Source organism: Suncus etruscus, chromosome 5 (assembly GCF_024139225.1).
Source record: "Suncus etruscus isolate mSunEtr1 chromosome 5, mSunEtr1.pri.cur, whole genome shotgun sequence".
Lineage (NCBI taxonomy): Eukaryota > Metazoa > Chordata > Mammalia > Eulipotyphla > Soricidae > Suncus > Suncus etruscus.
The window spans coordinates 153,707,269-153,732,252 of record NC_064852.1 but is presented as its reverse complement, the minus strand read 5'-3'; the positions used below and the strand labels follow the sequence as shown (position 1 = coordinate 153,732,252).

Sequence of the window (24,984 nt, the reverse complement as noted above, 5' to 3'; positions counted from 1 at the left end):
TAGCTCAAAGAAAGCAGTTCCTTAGCATGCCAAGTTCCTCTCCCCACACCATCCTAAGGTTTGGGGTGTCATGGACAGCAGTGGTGCTGATGGAATCTGGATCCCACCCTTTTCACCATCAGTTCCATCCTTGGTGTTTCTGCACCCTTCAGAATGATGAGTGGTGGAGGCCCAGCCTGGGCTGGTCTCAGAGACAGCCAGAAGTGCTGGTTTGCAACAATGTCTTTCCCTCTGCTCACATCTGTGCGAATTCCCATTGATCCCCTGGATCTGACTGGACCTGGGACACCACATTTGCCTTTCCCCAAGATGCCTGCTCTCCCTCAGCAGGCACAATGCAAGCTCGCAGTCCCATGACCAGTGCTGCTCACTAAACTGCCTCAGAACCGCGGGGGCTGCATTTGGCTTTTTGGATGGATCTGTTCGAGTATGCATTTTCCCAACATCTTGCATAATTGAGGAGATTCGTGGCTGGTGGTTAATCTGCTCTCTAGCGATCACGAACGCCTCCTGCAGAAGCTCCCATTTGGTTACCAAACTCTGCTCTGAGCTTGGTCACTGGGTGGTCCTGAGACTGAGAGGGCACATGCTAACGAGCTGTTAGAGTAGCCATAACATTAGGGCTCTGCTGTACCCTAACACCTAACTAGTTAAGATGCAGAGAATAAAAAAAGACAGATTTTTACTAAAATTGGCAATATTTTCTGCTAAAAGTTTCAATTCAACCACCAAAATCTGAATTCAAACTCTGGGTTCAGCACCCAGTTCTTGATCAGAGCAATCATTTATACCTTTCATGGTCATAGTGGTCCCTTCCTGGCACTCGCCCTGCACTTTGTGACAAGCTTCCTATAATGAAGTGGATCTCCTGGCCCTCACCTCTGTTGTCTTTGGATATTATTACCATGCTATTTGTTCTTTTAATTTCCTACGAATGAGTGTGATTATTCTATGTCTGTCCCTCTACTTCCGCCTCATTTTCTTAGCATAATACTTTCCATATCTATCTATGTATAAGCAAATGTCATGACTTCATTTTCCCCAATAGCTGTATTGTATTTCATTGTGCAGGTTACCTTTCCTTTCCTTTTTTTTTTTTTTTTTTTAGTTTTTAGGTTTTGCACTACACCTGTGTGAGTATCCCCTCCCCCAACTCATCTATCCCACCTGAATTTAGAACTGCCCACACATGGAATGGGCGGGTAGAGGAGTCTGCAGGGGGGAGAAAGAGGAGATAAGAAGGAGAGTTAGAGAAGCAAGAGATGTATCTTATCCTCAGAGATACAGCATCAGATTCAACATCAGCAATTCAGTATCATCAAAAAAGCAGCAGCCATAACATCGCCAAAGGGAGTTGGTCAGCCTGGAAGCCAGTTGGGAAGCCTGGAAAAAAGCAGCTGAAAGGGAGACAGAGGCCGAGAGAGCCCAGCAGGAGTGGAGAAGTAGTTGCTAGGTAAAGACAGTATAAGAGGTCGCGTGAGGAGATGTGCATGGCGGTAGGGACTGTGAAATAAAGTTGGCTGACTCCTGGAACTTCATCTGACTGCTTTGTGAATCTCTCCGCCCTCACCCTGCAACCTTCAGACCTGCCAGACCATAGGGGTTGTGGGAGCTGGGTTGAGCCCAGAAAGGCCTCACCACCCCTCCACCAACACTAGGACTCTTTCATTTATATTAAGACAACACACCTGGTAGCACTCAGGGGTTACTCCTGTCTCTGTATTGAGGAATCACTCCTGACAGGCTTGGGGGAACCATATTGAATGCTAGGTATCGAACATGGGTCAGCTATGTGCAAGGAAAATACCTACCGGCTGGCACCACAGTTCCTTTATTCACTCATCTGTTCCTAGTTCTGGCTCTTATAAATAGGAATCACCACTTCTGTGTGGAAGCAAAGTCAGTGTGACACATATGTGCTCCATGAAAAATTGCTGGATCTTTGAAAATGTAGGGACCACAACTGGAAGGACATGGAACAGTTTGACCCAACAGCCTGGAAAAGGAGATTATGTGTCCTAGAGGTGCGCTCACAATTTCTCCCATTTTTCCCTACAGCTGTGTTGAATTCACTGTCAGAGAACAACTGTTGATACTCTGGCTTTGGATGCTTGTATTTTTTTTTTATTTGACTCTGCCACTGGCAGAGGATAGTGAGCACAGAACCAAGTCTCCTTCTTGTGTATCTGTCTTGAGTCACCCCGTGTCTGCCTTTAACCTCCTTGAGTGTCCAGAGTGGAGGGGGAACAGGCATTAAATTAATTTGTCCCTCAAAAGCCAACAAGTGCAGAGATGTGTTCTTGGAGGCCACCAAAGGAGTTTTGCTCATCCTTCCTGTTCTCTAGAAGTGAATCTGACAGCAGCAAATACTCAGAAGCATGTCAGGTGTGCCCCAGAGTGCCCTACAACATCCAGCATGGCTGCCAGAGCACAGGGCAGAAGAGGAGGAAGGCAAGAGAAATGGACTGGACTGAAGAACAGAGGACCTGGCCCAGGGGGACAGAAAGGTTCTGGGTATCACCAAGGGCACAGTGCCCACTATATATATTTTTCTAGAATACATATTTCTTTGCTTCCAGCCTGACAAAGACCCATGTTAGGTTTCCCTGTTCCATGAGCCCAGAATTTTCCACCCACAGTGGCCAGTTTCTGAAGCTATCTTGTGAAGGGAGTGATGATGAAGGTTATTTCCACTGTTTCCCAGCACTTGGTTCCCACATGGGGAAGTTGGCAAGATGGGAGGTGGCCAGGGGATTCTTTTCAGGGGGTCCAACTACAGGGATGAATCACTTCTTTTTACCTACATGGCCATACTCTTGTTTTTTTTCTTTTTTGGTTTTTGGGTCACACCCGGCAGTGCTCAGGGGTTACTCCTGGATCTATACTCAGAAATCGCTCCTGGCAGGATCGGGGGACCATATGGGATGCCGGGATTTGAACCACCGACCTTCTACAAGCAAGGCAAACACTTTACCTCCATGCTATCTCTCTGGCCCCGTCATACTCTTAATCCTCCCCAGCAAGAAAAGGTTTTCTGGGAGCCCAGAACCCTCCCCAATCCTCAGCTGTTGGGTGGAAACACTATATTTTAGGTTCCTCCACAGTGGGAGACTTTGTGAGTTGCTACCAGATGTCTGGAAGGACAAATGGGAACAAAGCTGTGTGGGAGAGAGGAAGGACAGGTTGATGAAAGGCGTCATTATTACATGGAGAGCATTTAGTGTGGGGACCAAGATACTGCAAAACATAGAGTAACTGAATCTAATAGACCCAAGAAGACCATCCTGTGATTATCCCGGGTATATACAGAGAAATTGTGTCTAGAATAAAGGCATAGATCAGAGAGATAGAATAGCAGGGAGGGCACTTGCCTTACTTACACTTAACCAACCTAGGTTCCATCCTTGGCATCCCATATGCTCCCCTGAGTACCACCAGGAGTGATTTTTGTGTGCAGAGTTAGGAATAACCCCTGAGCACATCTGGGTGTGGAATTAAACAACAACAACAACAACAACAACAAAAAGAAAGCACAGAACTCTTAGCAATGGCCCAAATGTAGACCCAACCTAAATGCCCACCTACATGTCTGGTAAGGAAGCTGAGGTCTGAACTCTCAATGGGAGAGCTCTTTGCCATGAGAAAAGATGAGGTTTTTTGTCTTTGGGATAAAAAAATTTGGACACTAAGGTGGTTTTGCTGAGTGAAATACATCAAATACAGGATGCTTATACTTAGGTGAAATGGCAATAACTAAAGCAGAACACTGACAAAATCCAGCCAGGTTAATTTGGTGGAATTCATGGTGGTTGATGGAAGGGACATAAGCAGTGGGAGGATGGGAAAGGAATCTTTTCGGTGTGGGATGATCTAGAATTCGTTGGTGGGTGTGGTGAGTCCTGTATTATAAATGGAAGCTCGAGGTGTGAAGCTAAAGTTTCCAAAATTTTAATATGTGGTAAAATGTTCCTTAATTGAATCACTGTGAGATGCGCAGTTCCAAAGTTGTTCGTGATTGAGTTTCAATCATACAACGGACAACACCCTTCACCAGGGCATATTTCCCGCCACCAATGTCCTGTTTCTCTTCTGCCCTCCCTGATCCTCTCCTTTCTCCTCTGCCCTACCCTCTCCCCTGCTTATCTCTGCGGCAGACCTCCTCAACCTCCTCCTCTTCTTCCTCCTCTTCCTCCTCCTCTCCTCTTCCTGCTCCTCTTCCTCCTCCTCCTCCATCTTCTTCTTCTTCTTCTTCTTCTTCTTCTTCTTCTTCTTCTTCTTCTTCTTCTTCTTCTTCTTCTTCTTCTTCTTCTTCTTCTTCTTCTTCTTCTTCCTCCTCCTTTTACTTCTTTCTTTTTTCCTCCTTCTTTCTCTTCCTCCTCTTCTTCCTCTCACTCCTTTTTCTCTTTTCTCTTCCTTTTCTTACTTTTAGACACTGACATTTGCAATACTGCTATGGAAGATGCATCTTATAAAATCACCCCACACGCCGTATCTCCAGTCTACAGCAGAGTCTCTGCATGATATAATCCTGACCAAACCGAGGATTAAACACATGTAGTCTGGTCATCTTTTACCTCATCTTGAGAGTGAGGTACCTGCCAGAATTGTCATTTTTATTGGGTACAGAGACAATCCCCAGGTGGGAGAATAAGAACCGAGTAAGGACAAAAGGTGCAGGTTGTCCTGAGCCAGTCCTGCCAGGTTTATGTGTAAGACAATCTCTGTTTTGGGATGAAACCAAGTTGTAAATAAACAGATACAAAGAAACCAGGGATGATCTTTGTTTTGGGTAAAATAAGGTGTGATTTAACAGTGCCTGTCCTTTTTCCTCCTTTCAGCATCCAGTTCCTGTCCAGAGTGACCATTTCCAACTCTCATTTGCTAGAGTGGTCCCTTCTCTGCCCTCACTGCCCTCTTACTCTTACTCTTTGTGACAAGCTTCGTACCATAGAACAGTCCTCCTGGCCCACAGTCCTCTGCTTTCTCCCAAATGCTCTGTGTGAGAGGAGGGAGGATCACAGATTGTTTCAGATGAACAAATTCCGTGAACGAATCAAAGGAGAGATATGGTCAGGAAAGTGATCTTCCTTGCTCCTCCCTGCAGATCTGATCAGAAGGTTTGTTTCTCCCCAGAGGGTGAGTGGGGTTTGTCTGAAGTCACTTAAGAATCTGGAAGAATCATCTTACCCGAGTCATCAGGATTTCAGAGCTGTCTTTTTATTGGAAGAACATCCTCTGAGCCTCTGTCTCTGATAATAGATGTTGATATTATTCTGAAATAAATGCCAAATGTCTCAGGCAGCTAGAAAGGCAGCGAGGGTGCATGTGGGCCACAAACAAAGGTGCTGGCTGACAACCTGCACTCCCATCTGCAGGAAACTGGAGATCAAGTGCTTCTGAGTAGGGCCTACACTCAAATGTTTGTTTCTGTTTTGGGGTCATACCTGGTGGCTCTCAGGGGTTACTCCTGGGTCTGCACTCAGGAATCACTCCTAGCAGTGCTCAAGGGACCGTATGGGATGCCAGGGATAGACCCCAGGTTGTCCATGTACAAGGCAAGCACCCTTTCTGCTCTGGCCCCAGAGTAGATTTTTTTTTGTTTTTGTTTTTGGACTGTACCCAGCAATACTGAGGGGTTACTCTCAGCAGACTCAGGGACCACATAGGATGCCGGGGATAGAACTTGGGTCAGCCAACTTTCCCTCCACCTTGTCCCCCAGTTTCCTCCTCCCTGACATGACATGTTTCATCCCAACCTGAACCATGTTTGCTGAGAGCATGAAATTTGAGAGAGCATTCTAAGCTCAGGAGTTGTTATTTTTCTGGCAAATGGTATTTTTCCCCTATGTGTTCTGGTTGATTTGTGCAAAATTGTGATAGGATTTTTGAGGTTCCTGTAGCTGCAGTGCCGAGAGATTCCACCCCATAACTAGCTGAGTGTGAGAGGAGGAGAGGGGCTCACAACTATGGGGAGATGTGTCCCTTCAATGTAAATAAAACTGGTAAGGTCATATCCCAGGATGAAGAGTCACTGGTGAGGTCAGAGCTGCTGGATGTAGAAGTCACTGGTGAGGCCAGATCTCAGGCGAGTAGCAAACTCATGAAGATGCATCCACCAGCCACTTTGGGAAAGTAGCTCAGTTTATTGTAGGTGGGAAAGGGATATTTCTATTAGGAGAGAGTAAGGTGGAGAATAAGGTGTGGACTCTGTGTCAGCCAATCGGATAGGATGTGGGAAGGAATTAAACAGTGTGCTTCTGTGTTTAGGGAAGACAGATTAGGGAAAGCAGGGTGTATGCTCTGGGTGTTAAAACAGGTGTGTGCTTAAGGTGATTAGCTACACTCCAAGGACATAGGGTGATGGATTTGTCTGATTTCTTTGCTATTATAACATCTTCAGGGAAGAGTGCAATTTTTCCAAAACTTTTAAGGGGAGAAAAAGATAACCCCAAAGTGTTTCATTTTCTACAGATAATTGAGTTTTTCTCTGACACCCTGAGGCACCATCAGGGTCTCCTGAGAAGCAGCCCCCTCTCTACAAGGCCAGGCCACATCCAGGATGTGTTGGCCCTTTTGTCTGCAGCCCCATAGGAAAGAGTGGGGTGTGGGCTTTGAGAGAGAGAAGGGGACCAGTTGGCTTTGAAGGCTGGAGGGCCTTTTGTGGGCGGCAAAGAGAGAATGAGGAGCAAAGACAGCTTCCCACAGAGCTTCAGGCATAAGATGGCAGAGCTGGGAAGAGGTGGAGTCTGTTAACCTCACTCACACTCTGGGAACATGGAAGAATCTTCCTCCTCCTCCTCCTCCTTTTATTCCTCCTCCTCTTACTCCTCCTGTTCTTCCTTCTCCTCTTCCTCCTCCTCCTCTTCTTCTTCCTCTTCTTCTTCTTCTTCTTCTTCATCCTTCTTCTTCTTCTTCCTCCTCCTCCTCCTCCTCCTCCTCCTCCTCCTCCTCCTCCTCCTTCTTCTTCTTCTTCTTCTTCTTCTTCTTCTTCTTCTTCTTCTTCTTCTTCTTCTTCTTCTTCTTCTTCTGCTTCTTCTTCTGCTTCCTCCTCCTCCTCCTCCTCCTCCTCCTTTTTCTTTTTTTTCTTGCATGGAAGGATCTGAGTGAAAGCTCTGAAGCTGAGGTGAAGAGCAAGGGAGACCTGACAGGGTGGACTCTGAGCTTTGTCTTCACTTTGGCAAACTGAGTCCCCGGGTATGGGGAACGGACAACTCTGAGGAGGCGAAGAGATGTGATTCGGGAAGTGAATGTAGATTCTGTCTCTTCACCTGATTTACCACCCCCCCCAAAAAAAGAAAATAAGAGTCAGTTTCTCTTTACATCCTTGAAATTGAACAAATATTTTGAGACCACCAGGTGAAAGATCTTGCCATTAGTGATGACCCTGTCTCACCTCTCGGGATGGATAGATATTTCCCTGCCTCCCCTGCTTGGGGGGATCAAACTGTATGTGAGAGCAAGAACAGTGTTCCAGAGACACAGAAATGACCAAGATCAGTGACTCATCCAAACAGAAGAATTTGACATGCCCCGCTGTGCTGATCTGCACGTGATATTTTTTAGGGTGAGGGAGGGAGTGCTTTGGACATCTCCCTCATTTTAAAATCTGAACACAGGTTCAGACCCAGCAACGGAATCTCTGGGTATAGAATTAAATCCCCAGGGTTCTAAGATTAAAATGCTGGAGAGACACGGGTCTGAAAGCAAATGGCGATCTGGAAAATAATTTACATGCACACGCATGGGAGGAAAAAATGGATGTTCAAGAGTTCCCACACGTTTGTCCTTTGTTCCTAAGAAAAAGCAAGCTCCATGGAGATCTGAAAACGCAAGAGAGCATCTTCCTCCCAATCCGAGTATTTAATCTGAGGGAAATGACCATACCTGAGGTGGGACCAGGTGGAAACAACATCAATCCAAGGTGCTACATTCAAAGATGTTTCCAAACAATGAATAACGAGGCGTATACTGAGTGAGGTAGAATCAGATCAATCCCATTAATCCCACATCTCCCTCCCTAGACTTTAAAGAAAAAAGTGCAAAAAGTAGAGGTAACATAAGGTAATCTACTCCAAGGGAAAGAGACCTACTAGGGGAAGGCTATATGACTGTCAAAACAGAAAGGATAGCATCTTCTTAGGCGGATGGGTGGGATGAAGCAGGGTAGCGGTGGAGAAATACTACCAAGCCAGTCAAAAGATTCGTCAGAGCCAGTCTGCTTTTTTGCTTTATGGCCTCTCTGTGCCATGTGCTCTCTCTCTCCTGAGCCCAAAGCCAGCACTTTTTTCTTTATTCAAACCAACTTTCAAATCCAGGAGTGGGGAGGCCTAGTTAACCAGGTGGGCTTTTTGGTGTCATCCATGCGCAGGGGCCATGCTAATTCTCTCTGTATTGTTCCAATTTTCGTATATGTGCTGCTGAAGCGAGCGCGGTGGGCTTTTGGAATATTAGGATATAGAATTTCAAATTTTAGAATGGAATTTAGAATTTTAGGATAGAATTTAGAATTACTGTAATTTAGATTTTTAAAGTAGAATTTATTTATTTATTTATTTTTGGAAATTTTTCTTCCCTCCTCCCTACTCCATGCTTGCCTGTACTCTAGACAGGCTTTCTACTTCCCTCATTCAGTCACATTTTGTTATGATAGTTCTCAGTGTAATTATTTCTGTGACTGCACCCAACAATCTCTGTGGTGAGCTTCATTTCGGGAGCTGGACCCTCCAGTCCTCCTCTATTTTGACTCTGAAAATCATTACATGAAAGTTTTTCATTTTTCTCAAAATGAGTGAGTCCATTCTGTGTTGTTATCTGTCCCTCTGACTTATTTCACTCAGCATACTAGATTCCATATACATCCATGTATAGGAAAATTTCATGACTTCATCTCTTCTGATGGCGGTATAATATTCTATTGTATATATGTACCATAGTTTCTTTAACCATTCATCGATTGAGGGGCATATAGGCTGCTTCCAGAGTCTGGCTATGGTAAACAACACTGCAAGGAATATAGGTGTGAGGAAGGCATTTTTATATTGTATTTTTTGTTCCTAGGATATAGCCCTAGGAGTGGTATAGCTGGATCATATGGGAGCTCAACTTGTAGCTTTTGGAGAAATCTCCATCTCTCTTTCCACAGAGGTTGGACTAGACAGTATTTTCACCAGCAATGAATAAGAGTTCCTCTCTCACCACATCCCCGCTAGCACTGCTTGTTCTCATTCTTTGTAATGTGTGCCAATCTCTGTGGCGTGAGATGGTACTTCATAGTTGTTTTGATTTGCCATCTCCCTGATGTTTAGTGATGTGGAGCATTTTTTCATGTGCCTTTTAGCCGTTTGAATTTCTTTTCTTTTTTTTTTTTTGTATTTTAGAATAGAATTTAGAATTTTAGAATAGAATATAGAGGTTATGAAAAAAATTGTCTATTTGTGTAACTATTAAAGCTCCTAAAACCACTTAAAAAAAAGAAGAGGTTACTGGGAAGAGGAAGTGGGGAGAACACATTTGTTTGGGGTTTTACCTAGGTTCACCTTACATCTGGGTTGGTTTCAAAGTCAATGATCAAAAATGGTTTTGGAAATAGCTCCATTTGTCACAAGACTGCATAGTTGTTCCTTGAGAGACTCACAATCTTTAGAGAGAGAAAGAAAGAAACATTCTATGATGCTGGAAGGCTGCAGGAGATAAGAGGAACTGGGAGACAAGAGGGAGGAGTGGGGGAGGCTCCTCAGCAAGTGCCCCTTCCCACTACAAGAGCTAATATGAATAAGCTAGTGCTTATTCCAGAGCTACTCTCCATGGAGAAAGTCTGATGACAGAGACATGGTTACTTCTCCCTGCTGAATATGGGAACTCTTGGTGGCAAAGCTCAGTGTTTTTTCTTTTGCTCTTTACAGGTCATTAAATGCATTTTGAAATCAGGAAAACTCTTGAAGGCCAGCATGAGCTAGGATTGTTGACAAAGAGAAAGCTTGGCTGGCGACATCTGTTTATAACATAACGATTCTTTGTCTACAGCCCAGATTTTTGTATAAAACAAGTGTTGGCTCAGTATCTGTTTATCTGCTCTGTTGAACAACAAAATACCTTAGAAGTGAGTATGTTGAGAGCCAGAGCAATGGTACGGTGGGTAGGGTGCACTTTTCTTAAACGTGGGCTTGAGCCTTGGCACCCCATATGGTTTCCTGAGCCTGTCAGGAGTGAGCCCTGAGCATAGCCAGTGTGGCCCCCAAACAAAACCCAAACCCTAACCAAACCAAAACAAGTGTGAGCATGTTTGCACCCTCTTGTAGGGTGCAAAACGCTCAAGTGGTCATTAATATGAAATTAATTCTGTGCTGGGCTGGAAAATGTGGTCCCCAGGTGATTGTAAAATTATTCCAAAGTGACCTTTGGAACTTTCAAAACATAAAGTGATTGTTATTGGGTCCTGCTCTTCGTGCCAAACTACTGGGACTATGTGGAAAGTCAGTGTTTGGCACTAGAAAGGGGGTGTTTGGGCACATAGTTCCATGGCCTGCACTTCTTAAACTTTCTTCTCCTTTTTTCTTACCCTTGGGACATATGGAAGACAGTCCCCTGGTGCAGAGGAGACAGTTAAAGGTCTGTCTGTTGCAGGGGCAGAATATCAACAAACATGCTGGTGTCTAGTTTCCAGAATTTTCCATTGACATTTATTTTCCTCAGCTGCCTGCTCTCACTTAGATGTGGATTCTTTGAGTGAGCTGATGAGTAGAGCTGCTCTGTCTCTTATGCAGGATTGCTGAACCAGCTTGAACCCCAACCTACCCCCCACCCCTAGCCCTGCACTTGATTGAGAGGGAGGATCTTCAGGGCTGACTGGTGGGTTGAGCCTCTGTCACTGGGCTTGTACCTTATTTCTTATTATTCTCCCCTATTCCTTAATTCTTGTGACTGTGGGCATGATGGGCTGAGAAAAAGGTGTACAGTGTGCCCCCGTTCATGCAGTCCCTCCTCTTAAGATGGGGGATATTTTCCTGAGGCCATGATATTTGAACTTGTTGCACTGTTGGAGACTTAAAAAAACTCAGGCATTGGACCTCAAGATCAATGACATCTTTCATTTTTTAATAAATAATTTACTTTATTTAAAGAGCATGTATGACATAGTTGGCAGATGATCATAATACATTAGTTTACAGATAAGAACAAAATTATTTAAAGAAAGAGTATAAAGAAATTAAAAGAAGGAAGAGAAGAAATAAAAAGAAGTATGGTGAGGAGCATATCTGCAAAAAATCATTGTATTTCCAATGAGGTCATGAAGTCATTGTCAGGAGGTTTGGTAAGATCTTGCTGGTAACTTCCCATTCTGTTACTTCACTTGTTTTTGAACATTAACTGACTTCAGCTACCCATTGATGTCTAAATTGGTGTGTTTCTATGGGGATGAGACAGTATTAAACAAAAATAAAGTTGTGCTTTTGGCTGTCAGGTCTTCCAGAAGTAAGAGAAGACGGGGTCGGATGTGAGCTGCAAGGGGTCTACCTTGCCTGCACTAGCCTAGGATGGACTGTGGTTTTATCCCCCAACGTCCCATGTGATCCCCAAGCCAGGAGCGATTTCTGAGTGCATAGCCAGGAGTAACCCTGAGAGTCACTGAGTGTGGCCCAAAAACAAAAACAAAAACAAACAAACAAACAAAAAGAAGTAAGAGAAGGCAGGGTGTCTACACTTATTTCAAAAAAAATCTTGGTGATGTGAGACCATCAATGACATTTTTCAACCCATTCATCACCTGGAGTGGCCTTGGCACTTTGTGGATGTGCCTTTGATAGGCAGAAGTGATGGTTTCTCCTTTGATTGTCTTGTAATCTATGAAAGCTGGGAAAATCCATGCTTTGGATTTCCACTGGTGGTGGCCCTGAAACTTGGACTTCAAGAACATTTCCTCTTGAAATTTTTGCCTTGAAAGAGCCACAGATTTATTTTGTTGGGATTTGGGTTGGGTGCATGGCTTAGGTCACACCAGGTGGTCTTCAGAGGCTACTGCTGGCTTGGAGGAGGTTGGGGGTTGGTACATATATGCCATGGAATATTCCTCAATCATATAAAGACGAAATAATGTAATTTGCTATTCCATGGAGGGACCTGGAGATCATCATGCTGAGAGAAGTTCTTCAGAGGAAGAAACTGGCGCACAATGATCTCTCTCACATGTGGGATATAATAAAAACATAATGGCAGAATAATGAATACCCAAAGACATGGAAAGAAAGAACATGAGAACTGGTCTTTAGTAGGAAATGGGTCAGTTGAGGAGGTTGGGGATGAGACAGGGAGGGTCAACAAATATGGCAGAGGAAAGTATTATTAGCAGGAGAGAAGGTAGAGAAGTGTCATCTACGAAATTCTATCTGTAGTGGTTGATGGCACTCAAGAGTAGGGGCAATTAACTGTAATTAATGGATGAAGAAAGTTTGTTAGAGTTTTGTTGGAGCCACATGGATGGAGCCATGTTGCTTGCCAGGATGTTGGTAATATACTGGTTCAGTGGAAGGTTGAGGGTAAGTGTTTAGAAAATCGACTGTAATCTTTGAGAAATACATTCTATGCAAGGTCAGAATCACAAACACAGATGTATGGTATTGCAGGAAACAATTCTGTCCTTTTGTATGATAATGAAGTGAAAACGAGTTTAAGTATGGAATATGTCTGACTAAATCTTAAGTGCAACATGGAGGAAACGATTTCAAATCAGCAGGTATAGAAACTTCAAGATGGTGTGAGATCACTCTGTGTGCCTGTTTCTGAAGCCTGCATCCCCAAGATTTCTGCGGGTGAAATTCCATTCTCAAATGGTGAGCTATTGATCACCATTTTTGTTTTTAATCTGCTTGAGGTTGAGAGTTTAGTTCACCCAAGTGGGTCACTGTGAATGATAATATCAACCACATACTTTTCTGATTTAACTCTGGGAATTCATGTTCAATCATAATAGGAAGTGATGAACATAAGCATTAAGTCATAGAATCATTCTTTAGTGTGAATGACTAAGTTGCCATAATTTATTCTCCTCGGGCAACACCATGTTAAGCTCAATGATTAAATCAGGGGTTTGGAAAAGAAAACGGATGCGTAATCCAAGTGCTTTCCTTTCATGTTTCAATTTCTTTTTGGAAAGTTAAAAATGAAAAGTTTGGGGCAGAAGGGAGTTGTAATAATATCTCTAATCCAGTTTCATTTGGGCTCTGTTCTTTGGAAATGTTCTCTTTGATATGTTATAGCAATTCTGGGACCATTTAGTAGATAGGGCAATTACTTATATCCTGCTTACAAGGCAAATAAAATCTTTTATCCCCCCTGGATATGTTGAGCATTTTGTTGATTTTCCTCTAGGCGTTTCAAATCTAGTTCATTAGCAGTGCTGAAAATAACGTATCATGCCAATTTTATTAACAAACATCCTCTATGAAAAAGTAGCCAAGTGATACAACTTCTCAATTAGAAAAATGTGAATTGCATTCTGGAGGTCATAAAAAATACTCAACACTTCGGCAAAAACCTCTAAAGCTTCTTATGATGAAGGAAGTGGAAATGGTTGAGCTTTAATCTCCAAATAAAATAGTCCGGGATGCCAGTGATTCAGAACAACTTAGCCTGGGTTTCTAAGCTTGTTTATGAATTTCTCTCTCTCTCTCTCTTTTTTTTTTTTTTTTGGTTTTTGGGCCACACCCGGCCGTACTCAGGGGTCACTCCTGGCTGTCTGCTCAGAAATAGCTCCTGGCAGGCACGGGGGACCAGATGGGACACCGGGATTCGAACCAACCACCTTTGGTCCTGGATCGGCTGCTTGCAAGGCAAACACCACTGTGCTATTTCTCCGGGCCCATTTATGAATTTCTTTAGAGGTTTCACCCCCCTGCCCAGTGTATGCACAGCACTGTAATAAGTAGTGTGGAACCATTTTTCAATAACTCTGCCATGTTCTCTAGTTGTACTTCCTGTCTTAGACCTTTTAACTCTTTTGTTTTGAAAACATTTTTAATTGAGACCATTGTGAATTACAAGTCTTTCACAGTTGTACTTCAGGCATTGAGCGACAGTGAATTAAGGCCTTTCCCACCACCAGTGTTGACCCCCTTTCACCATAGTTCCCAGCATGGACCCCATGGTCTACTAGTTAAACAGGTCCATTTTGTGTTTAGTTTGCTATGGTTGGGGTCTCTTGATTCTGTTGTCATTACTTTAAGCTTGAATATTTAGATCTGACCTATATTTCTTCCATTCAGTGTTCTGAGATCGCTTAGCCCCTGGGCCCCATCCACTATTTTTTTCCTCAATTTGTAGGTTGACATAGAAATATGAGACAGAACAACATGATTCAAGTTCTATGGTTCTATGCAAAAGGCGGAGCCCCCTTTTAACTTCTTTAGAGTTTTCATTGACTTTGTATTTTTTTATTTTTTATTTTTATATTTATATATTTATGTTTTATCATATCACTTGGTGCAAGAGTTCACTTAAACCATATCGTAAATTCTCTGAATTGTCTCACTGTGTATCTGAAAGTAACCCAAAGGGTGTTTCTCCAGTAGACCAGTGACCTCATGCTGGAGCGGCAAAGCTATCCTCATTGTGCAATACTGTGTCTCACTCCAATGAAGTTTTATTTTTTTCTGATAGATAGATTGTTCAAAATTGCCTAAATTCTATGATTACCAGAAAAACACTGTCGAAGAGCTAGCTATATCTTTCTAATTTCTCATTCATTCTACCTGCCACCACATTCAATATTAACTAGCAAAAGAACATTATTTTTTCTATTTTTTTGGTCATATCCAGTGGTGTTCAGGGCTTAATCTTGGCTCTGTATTCACTCCTGGTGGGCTTGAAGGACCATATAAGGAGCTGGGGATTGAATTCAGGTCAGCTGCATGCAAGGCAAACACTCTATTCACTGTACTACTGCTCTGGCCCCTGAGAAGTATTTCTTTTTATCTGGTTTCTTAGGATGAAGTTCAAGGTCAGCTTACCTTGGGGAGAGTCAGCCTTGGGTTTAGTATTGAACTTTGACATGTGGGTGAAACCACATTCAGGACTCAGGACCTTTTTACCTCCTTGGAGTATGTGTGTGTGTGTGTGTGTGTGTGTGTGTGTGTGTGTGTGTGTGTGTGTGTTTTGTTTTGGCTACTTAAAATGGTGCTCAGGGCTTACTCCTGGCTCTGCACTCAGGAATCACTTCTGGTGTGGTGCTCAGGGGATCATATGGGATGTGGGGATTGAACTTGGGTCAGTCACATGCAAGGCAAGCCACCCTCCCTGCTATGCTATTGCTCTGACCCTACCTCCTTGTTTTTGATCTTTTCATAATGCAAGTTTTAGGGGTGTGTGCATGAAGGGGTTTTCTTTTCTTTTTTTTTTTTTTTGGTTTTTGGGTCACACCCAGCAGTGCTCAGGGGTTACTCCTGGCTGTTTGCCCAGAAATAGCTCCTGGCAGGCACGGGGGACCATGTGGGACACCGGGATTCGAGCCAATCACCTTTGGTCCTGGATCGGCTGCTTGCAAGGCAAACGCCGCTGTGCTATCTCTCTGGGCCCATGAAGGGGTTTTCTAAGTGAGGATTCTGGGATTCACTTCTGAGATACTCAACCAAGTGGGCTGGTGGTTGAGGTAGGCCTGAAGCTGCTGTGTCTGGGCTATCAAACCACTTTGGTGGTGTTTGAGTGTCTCCAGAGCCACACCAGAAGTGCTGGAGGTTGAGGACAGGGTATGCGGTGGTTGAAGCTTGCCCCTTTCTACCATCCTTTACAACAACCATTTTAAAGGCTGATTTAGCCCAATAAATTAAGACTCAGTTGAATGGCTGCCATTTTGCTGATGGGGGAAGGGAGTTATAGGCCATCATCAAATAAACTAGAAAGGCACAAATACATCTTCCTATTCTGGTAAGGGCCAAATGAACCTGTGTCTGTTGAGGTTCAGAGAGAACCCTGGATGGGAAGTCCCAAAGTGTCATTCTTGGCCACAGTGTGTCTTCTGCGTATACCTGCAGTGTTTTGTGCACGTAGAAGCAACTGAACAGTGTTAGCTGAAATCTTTGCTCTGCTGGGACATCTTCTAGAAGCAATGATATTTTGTAGTAGATTGAAATCTACTCTGTGATATTTATAATCCACCAATATATCATAGTGAATTCTACTGAATGCAGCCAGAAGAGCATTGAGTCAATGAAAGGCACTAAAATTCCCCAAGGCAAAGGTCAGCACATTAAGAGGGGAATTACCAATCTGATAGAGAGATGAGTAGGGCTAGAGGTGTAGACATTACAAGAAGTTATTTATGGCACTTCATTGGCTGATTTAGTTATTGTTTACTTCTTTTGGGGTCATAACTGGTATTGTTCAAAGCTACTTCTGAGCATTTGTCTAAAGTAGTGCTTGATTTGTGTCCACAGATGCTTAAATTCCACAAATGGCAGTGGATAGAATCAAAGATCACCTGCTTTTTCAATCCTAGTAAATCTGGCACCCCAGGAATTGAAAGCACACCTTGATCATGGACTGCAAATAAACACATTCATGGATGGGATTTTAAGTGACCTACTAAAAACCAAACAAACAAAACCAAAAACAGCTCTAGAAGTCAGATTCGGATCCTGCTAGGATCTGGTTCGTCTGTCTGACAAACCCCAATTGAATCGGCAAACCTCAATTGGCATTTGAGCTAGTAGTCTATGTCGGAACCTGCTTCTTTTTTTTTTTTTTTTTTTTTTTTTGGTTTTTGGGTCACACCTGGCAGTGCTCAGGGGTTATTCCTGGCTCCAGGCTCAGAAATTGCTCCTGGCAGGCACAGGGGACCATATGGGGCTCCGGGATTCGAACCGATGACCTCCTGCATGAAAGGCAAACGCCTTACCTCCATGCTATCTCTCCGGCCCCGGAACCTGCTTCTTAAAGCATCTTAGCTCTTGCCTGAGGCAGTATCTGGCATGGGACTGTCCTTGGTGGAGGAAGGGACAGATGTGTCTATACAAAGAGCTTGGTCCAAGCACCTTACCTGGGGCATAGGATCACAAACCCCACATGCTCTTGCTTCTCTTTGCTGTCAGAGATCAATCACTTGGACCCCTGATGTGATCATTCTTCACTGTGCAATGGGTCCTGGCAGACCCTTTCCTTCTCTTCTCCAGTTATGCTCTGGAGGCCACTTATTTGAGGCTCCATCATTCTGTGAGTGCTCCCAGCCCTGCTGACCCACAGTGATTTGCCTTAGAATATTTTTCTAGTATCTTTCTAGCACCTCTCATCTCTCTACCTTATTCTTAGAGCCAGGGGGAGGGAAGGAGGGAGGGAGAGAGAGAGAAAGAGAGAGACAGAGAGAGACAGAGAGAGAGAGAGAGAGAGAGAGAGAGAGAGAGAGAGAGAGAGAGAGAGAGAGAGAGAGAGAGAGAGAGAGAGAGAGAGAGAGAGAGAGAGAGAAGGGAACTATCTGGTGATATTCAGCTAACTGGTCTTGTTGGTACTGGGGCTACCAGGTCTTCCAGGCAGTATTTGGGGGACCACTTGGTCCTCCGACTTGACTTGGGGCTAACAAGTGCAAGTCACTTACTTTTGATTCTCAAGCCATCTTCCAGGTCCCAGTTGTATTATTATTTCACAGTCAGTTATTAACAAGCTTATTTTCCCATATCTTTTCTACATTTTATTCTGGATAACTCCTTTGAACTTGCCTTCTAGTTTGTGGTTTCTTTTTTGGTGCTCTGTCTGATGTTAAATCTACCCAACTGAGTTTGAGATGCTAATGATGATATTTTCATACAGCACTGCTTGGTTTTGTGAAAGTCTTTTTTGCCTTTTTTTTTTTTTCTTCTTCTAGTTTCTTATTCTCAACCTTTGCTTTTTTTTGGTTATAGCTAGCAGAGCTAATTTCTAATTTTTGATGATTAATTTCAATATCTAAATTCTTTCAGGGGGTATCTTTTTTGTTGTCTATTATTTCAGCTGCTATTATTTTTTTGACAACAGGGCTTTCTGTGGGATTACTGAATTTTTGTTGCACAAAGCTCATCTGCTTTTATGTGTGTGCTAAAGAGAGAGGGAAAGACAAGTCATTTCCCAGGAGTATTTGTCTTTGCAGAACCTCTCCCAGCATTACCAGTTTAAGAGTCACTTTAAAATAAATACTTGTTTTCAGACTAATTTAGACTCCCTTCAGATACTGGGTACTTTGGTTAATAAATTGGTATGAGAAGTGGCTTCTGGGTAAAATTTAAAGGATATTTTTTTCCTTTTTGAAACAACATTTTTTGGAGGGGCCAGAGCAATAATACAGTGGGTAGGATGTTTTCCCTGCACACAGCCTGCTTGGGTTTGATCCCTTGCATCCCATATGGTTCCCCAAGCATTGCCAGGAGTTATTCCTAAGTACAGAGCCAGGAGTAAACCCTGAGCACAGCTGAATATGGCTCAAAAACAAACAAAAAATTATTTTTTAAAGTTTCTCTCTCTCATTTGGGCCTGAGCATTATGGAATGAAAAATTTCCCTAAATAGGGGCCAGAGTAATAGCACAATGGGCACAGTGTTTGCCTTACCCTCCGCCAGGCCAACCCAGGTTCAATCCCTGGCATCCCATATTCCCTCCCCCAGCACCCCAAGAGTAATTTTTGAGAGCAGAGCCAGTTGTATGAGCACCACCAGATGTGGTCAAAAAAACAAAAACAAAACTCTACATTTTTCTACATGACCTAGGTTCAGGCTCTTCATCAGATTTTTTTTTTTTTTTTTTTTTTGCCTTTTTTGGGACACACCCATCGGTGCTCAGGGGTTACTTTTGGCTCTGTGCTCAGAAATTGTTCCTGGCAGGCTCAGAGGACTGCCTGGGATATCAGGGATTGAACATGGGTCCGTCCTGGGTAAGCCACGTGCAAGGCAAACACCCTACCATTGTGCTATTGCTCTGGCCAATCTTCAACAGATTTTTTCCTTCTTTTTGGGCTACACCAGGTGATGCTCAAGTGTTACTCCTGGCACTGCGCTTAGAAATTGCTCCTGGCTTGGGGGACCATATGAGATGCCAGATGATCGAACCAAAGTCCATCCTAGATCAGCCGCATGCAAAGCAGACGCCCTACTGCTGTGCTATCACCCGGTCCTGCAGATTTTTTAAAAATGAAAAGACAGTCAGGTTTGATCAAACTGGGTGGTGAAAGTTAGCATAGAAGAATCCCTTTTCCTTTCTAGTCTCCTCTCTCTCTAACAATTAGAAATACATCATCCATATTTCTAATTTTGCAATCTGTGTCATGAAGGTATTTTTACTGCCTTTCCCAGAATTTGGGTCAAATATTTGGGCTATGAACCTGACCATTTTTATTACTTCTCCACCAAATATTCTGGAAAATATCTTGTTGCTGGAAAATGTTTGTTTCCTTTGTTTTTAACTCTGAGGAAGCAGGCTGTGAGGACTGAATCTCCTTGTGCACACGCGGGCCTGTCTCATGTTCATGGGCCTGCCTCTCGCTCATACGCCTGTCCCAGGAATGCTTGGGGGCTGAGGATGTGTATTTTTCTTTGGGTAAAATAGACACTTCTAATTTGTTATCCCAGAAAAAGTTTATGAGAGCACTTTTCCATATCCCCCACCCTCCGCCCTGGATTTTCCTACTTGAGATTTTATGCCAACATGATGGATAAAAATATATTACAGGATTGTTTGAATTTGGGATTTCCTGTTTATTACTGAGTTTTGGCATCATTTTTTCATTTCTATTGGCCATTTGCATTTTATCTCCTGTGAAAGGACCCCCCCCCTTTTTTTTTATAGCCCTTGCCTTATTTAATAAAAAGTCTCAGTTGTTGTGATTGTGTAGATTTATTTGAAACTTGTTGTGTAGTCTGGACAGTAATGTCAGGGCCAGAGAGATAGCATAGCGGGAGGGTATTTGCCTTGCATGCAGTTGACCCAGGACTGACCTGGGTTTGATTCCCGGCATCCCCTGTGTCCCCCAAGCCTGCCAGGGGAGACTTCTGAGTACAGAGCCTGGAGGAACCCCTGAGCACTGCCGGGTGGGACCCCAAAACCAACCCCCCCCAAAAACTTTATTTGCATATTTGTTGCTAATATTCCCCTCTCCCAAAATATTCACATTAGGTTTTAACTTCCATGTGATATCTATTACCACACAGAAAAGTTCTTTCTATTTATTTTTTGTTTCTTGGGCCACACCAGCAGTGCTTTGGGTTACTCCTGACTCGGCACTCAGGAACCACTCCTGGCAGTAGGGGGCCCATTTGGGATACTGGGGATAGAACCCAGGCAAGAAAGTGCCCTATTTGTTGTGCTAGCTCTCTGACCCCAGAAATAAAAAAATGTATTTATTCAATATCTCAATTTCTTTCTTATGATTTTGGGGTTCTTCTTCTTCTTCTTCTTCTTCTTCTTCTTCTTCTTCTTCTTCTTCTTCTTCTTCTTCTTCTTCTTCTTCTTCTTCTTCTTCTTCTTCCTCTTCTTCTTCCTCTTCCTCTTCTTCCTTTTCTTCTTCTTCTTCTTCTTCCTCTTCTTCTTCTTCCTCTTCCTCTTCTTCTTCCTTTTCTTCTTCTTCTTCTTCTTCTTCTTCTTCTTCTTCTTCTTCTTCTTCTTCTTCTTCTTCTTCTTCTTCTTCTTCTTCTTCTTCTCCTCCTCCTCCTCCTCCTCCTCCTTCTCCTCCTCCTCCTCCTCCTTCTTCTTCTTTTTTGTGGCCCACATCCAGCAGTGCTCTGGAATTATACTGATGATACTAGGGGACCAGATGAGATGCCGGGGATTGAATCTGGGTCAACTGTGCTCAAGGCAAATGTATCTCCTCATGCCTCAACTATTTTTTCTCAAATATTTTTATTTAAAATTTAAAATTTATTTATTTGGTTTTTGGGCCACACTTGGTGATGCTCAATGCTATTCCTGGCTCTGTACTCAGGAATCTCTCCCGGCAGACTCAGGGAACCATGTGGGATGCTGGGAATCAGATCTAGTCTGCCGTGCGCAGGGCAAGCGACTGACCCGCTGAACAATTTTTCCAGCCCTGGCTTATTTCTTATGCTTAATTCCTGACTTTACATAAATTGGGTGTTTGAAAATAGTGTGATGTGGGGATATAAGTTATTTTAAATGGGTAGTCACGTACTATTTTTCTTTCACCACTGATTTGGAAAAACAGTCACAAAAGCTTTTTATTACATATAAATTTTTCATGTGTACATTAAGCTGTAAATAAACTATTTCTTTTCTTTGATTTATCCTCCTCATTTTATTCCAATACCACACTTATTTCTTAGAATAAAATTTTTTTGATTCATCATTGGTTTACAATTACAGTGAAATTTGGGGAGTACAATGTCATACCTATCTTTTCCCCCCCTTGATGTTTTATTATATAGAAAAATACTTTTATTGAACCATCATGAGAGACACAGTGACCAAGTTGTTTATGAGTGAGTTTCAATGTCCAACATTGTCTTTTCTTTTGTTTCTGGGCCACACCCAGTGGCACTCAGGGGTTACTTCTGGCTGTGAGCTCAGAAATTGTTCCTGGAATAGGGCCGGAGCTATAGCACAGCAGTAGGGTGCTTGCCTCGCACGCAGTTGACCCAGGACGAACCTGGGTTTGACCCCCGGCATTCCATATGGTTCCCCAAGCCAGGAGCGATTTCTCAGTGCATAGCCAGGAGTAACCACTGAGAGTCACTGGGTGTGGTCCAAAAGCCAAAAAAAAAAAAGTTTCTGGAGGTTCAGGGGATCATATGGGATCCTGAGGACGCAGCCCAGGTGAGGCAAATGTCCTACCCACTGTGCTATTGCTCTCAACATTGCTCCCAACAATGCCATACAATGCCATATTCCCTTCACCAGTGCACATTTCTCACCACTAATGGCCCCAGTTTCCCTCTGCCCTATCCAATCTTCCTCCTGTCTGCCTCTCTCTCTCTCTCTCTCTCTCTCTGTCTCTCTCTCTTTCTCTCTCTTTCTCTTTCTCTCTCTCTCTCTCTCTCTCTCTTTCTCTCTCTTTCCTTTTCCTTTTAGACACTGGTTTGCAATATGGTTGCCAAAGGGGTTATTTCTCTTTCTGTATGTAAGATCCTTGCCTACACCCACCATCCAAATTCCAGTACTTTTTCCTTCCCCGTCTGGTCTGTCTTTCCTTCCTTCCTTCCTTCCTTTCTTCCTTCCTTCCTTCCTTCCTTCCTTCCTTCCTTCCTTCCTTCCTTCCTTCCTTCCTTCCTTCCTTCCTTCCTTCCTTCCTTCCTTCCTTCCTTCCTTCCTTCCTTCCTTCCTTCCTTCCTTCCTTCCTTCCTTCCTTCCTTCCTTCCTTCCATTATTTGGGCTACACCTGGCTGTGCTTAGGGGTTTCTTCTGGGTTTGTGCTCAGGAATCACTCCTGGCAGTCTCAGGGGATCAGATAGGATGTCAGGAATTTAACCCAGGTTGGTTACGTGAAAGGCAAATGCCCTGCCTGCTGTGTCATCATTCCGGCCAATTGCAATTTTTCATAAAATCTAATAGTTGTTTTATGTTACCAGTTCATTTACTTTAGTTAATTATATTTCACATATATATGAATGTGCCAGGTATGGCCCAAAGCCAAAAAAATTTATTTTGTATCTTGATAATGTCTTAAATATTTTTTTTCCTCTTGCATGGTGGGTGGTGGTGGAGAGATGGCATTTGTTTCACTAGGCAAAGCTGGTTCTTGTGGCGCTGTATTCTTGCTTTTCCACCTTCTAGTAACCACTAAGAACTTGGATTGCAAAGTTGTTTTTAGCACCAATGACAGCTTCCTCACAGTTTCTGGGGATTAATATGGGGGCCATTTTTAGGGGGGCATTATTTACCCCAAAGCTGAGATTTTTATTTTCTTTGTTTTTGACTCTGCCCTCAGAAATAATTCCGGGCAGGCTGGGAATTGAACCTGGGTTAGCCGAGTGCAAGGCAAATGCCCTACCCGCTGTGCTATCATTCTGGCCCCCAACCACCGGGATTCTTGTGCCTAATTTCAATAGATTATATTTCTGTGTGAGTGAATTTATGATTTGTTTTGCAGAAAAATGGCTTTCTTAAGGGTTGGAAAAATTATAATTTCACCACCTGGTGACAACACATTGTAAGAGTCTCTAAAAATTGGTGAGTATATTGTTTCCAGAGGACAGGAAAATAAGTGGCATTTTAGAAGAATAAATGAATTGAGAAGCGCTCCTGTGAGAACAGACTAAAAATGCCAGCACAAATTCGAGTGAAATTGAAACAGCAGCAGGGGTTACATATTTCAAAAGGCTTCTGCTGTGTTATTATGGTCGTTGAGCTGCTTTTCATGTGACCACGCCTTACCCAGGAATAAAGTAGAGCGTGCCACCAGCCAGTGCCCACTAGTTCTGGGGATTGTTTTTTTATAGCCGTGTGGGCCGATGGCTCTCTCCCCTGTCTTGTGGTGTCTGTAAAAACAAGGAAAATGTCAGTGCGGAATCCTGCTTGAAGCCTTTTATTTGAGTCTGAATTGCTCCCTTGTGACGTGCCTGCATATCAAAGGACAGTTGTAAGAGATTCATCGGCCATTTCTGGATAGCCTACTGTATTTCATTTTAGTTTGTGGGCCACACCAGTGATACTCAGAGTTTACTCGTGGTTAGGGGATTATATGGGGTTTTGGGGAGCAAACCTGGGTTAGTGCAGATGAAGTAAATGCTTTCCTTGCTGTAGTATCTTTCTGGTCCTAATTTCCAACTTAAGAAAATACTTTTTTTTTTCCTGACAGGTTTACTCCTGTCTCTATGCTCGGGGATCACTCCTGGAGGGATTTGAAGGACCGTACGTGATGCCTGGGATTGAACTGGAGTTGGCACATGCAAGGCAAGCACCTTAACTCTTGTACTCTTTCTCTGGCCCCAGAACTTTCTAGTTTTCCACAACTCTATAATCTGCTTGCTGGAATTATACCTTGGAAATTTCCTAACCTCTTGGTACCTCCCTGGTATCTTTTCTATCTGTAGGCACCATGCGAGCAATTCTAGCTAAGAGCCCTGGGAATGTCTGCAGACTTGGTCTGTTTGTGATTTGGGCAGAAACTAAACCAATGGGAAACGTATCTAAGCATCCCCTGAGTATTGAATGTGATAGTGAACTGGTAGAGAGCTGGGGAACCCAGACTGTCTCTCGCTGCTCTGAAATGTATCACATGCTTCAGAGAAGCCAAGTGTCACCCATTCCAGAGAAAAAGCGCTTCTGAAACTTGGTCCTTGGTAAAATATGCACCAACTTTTTTAGCTAGAACTGAAAATTCCTCTCATTCCTTTGCAGTGTGGTGGAAATAGCTTTTGTTTTTTTGTTTTTGCTTCGAGGCCATACCTAGTAGTGCTTAGGGCTTACTTCTGGCTCTGCACTCAGGAATCACTCATGGTGGTGTTGGGGAAACCCAATGGGATGCAAGGCAAAAGCACTCCCAGCTGTGCTATCACTCTAGCACCTAGAAAGAGCTTTTAAGGTTTGCTTGGGCCAGATCCGACTGTTGAAAACTGTAACAAATCTCTGCAAATACTGCTCAGCTCTCATCCCAGTCACTTCTTTGGAGAGATGTAAATCTCTGTCCTGTGTGTCTTAAAACCAGTTTCATTTTGTCACACTAAGTCCACTTGGCTTAGACAATGAAACTTGTTTGGAAATTTCCCATTTTCCATTAGAAATGTCTACATATTTCTAGTCTGTCATTAAACACCAGTGAGAATGTTCATTAGGAAATACCTGCCCACAGGTATCAATGTGCTTGGGCCTTGGAAATCCCTTTCTAGAACGTGGAGATATTTTTCTAATACTAAGAAAATGACTGAGACGGGGAGAGATGGCTCAAAGGGCCGAGTGTGCGCTTTGCATGCTGGAGGCCTGGATGAGACCCCAACACTGCATACTTCTCCCTCCCCCTGTAAACTGAAAGTAGCCCTTTGTTTTACCCAAAACAAAGATCATCCCTGGTTTCTTTGTATCTGCTTG

The 24,984-nt window shown here is 43.3% G+C and overlaps 1 protein-coding gene and 1 pseudogene across 1 annotated transcript in view; one reads left to right on the top strand and one right to left on the bottom strand.

Annotated features, from left to right (window-relative positions):
• Positions 1-24,984, top strand: part of TP53INP1 (tumor protein p53 inducible nuclear protein 1) — a 914,054-nt gene that overhangs the window by 592,966 nt on the left and 296,104 nt on the right. The gene's annotated exons all lie outside the window — the stretch shown is intronic.
• Positions 8,331-8,430, bottom strand: LOC126009867 (uncharacterized; annotated as a pseudogene).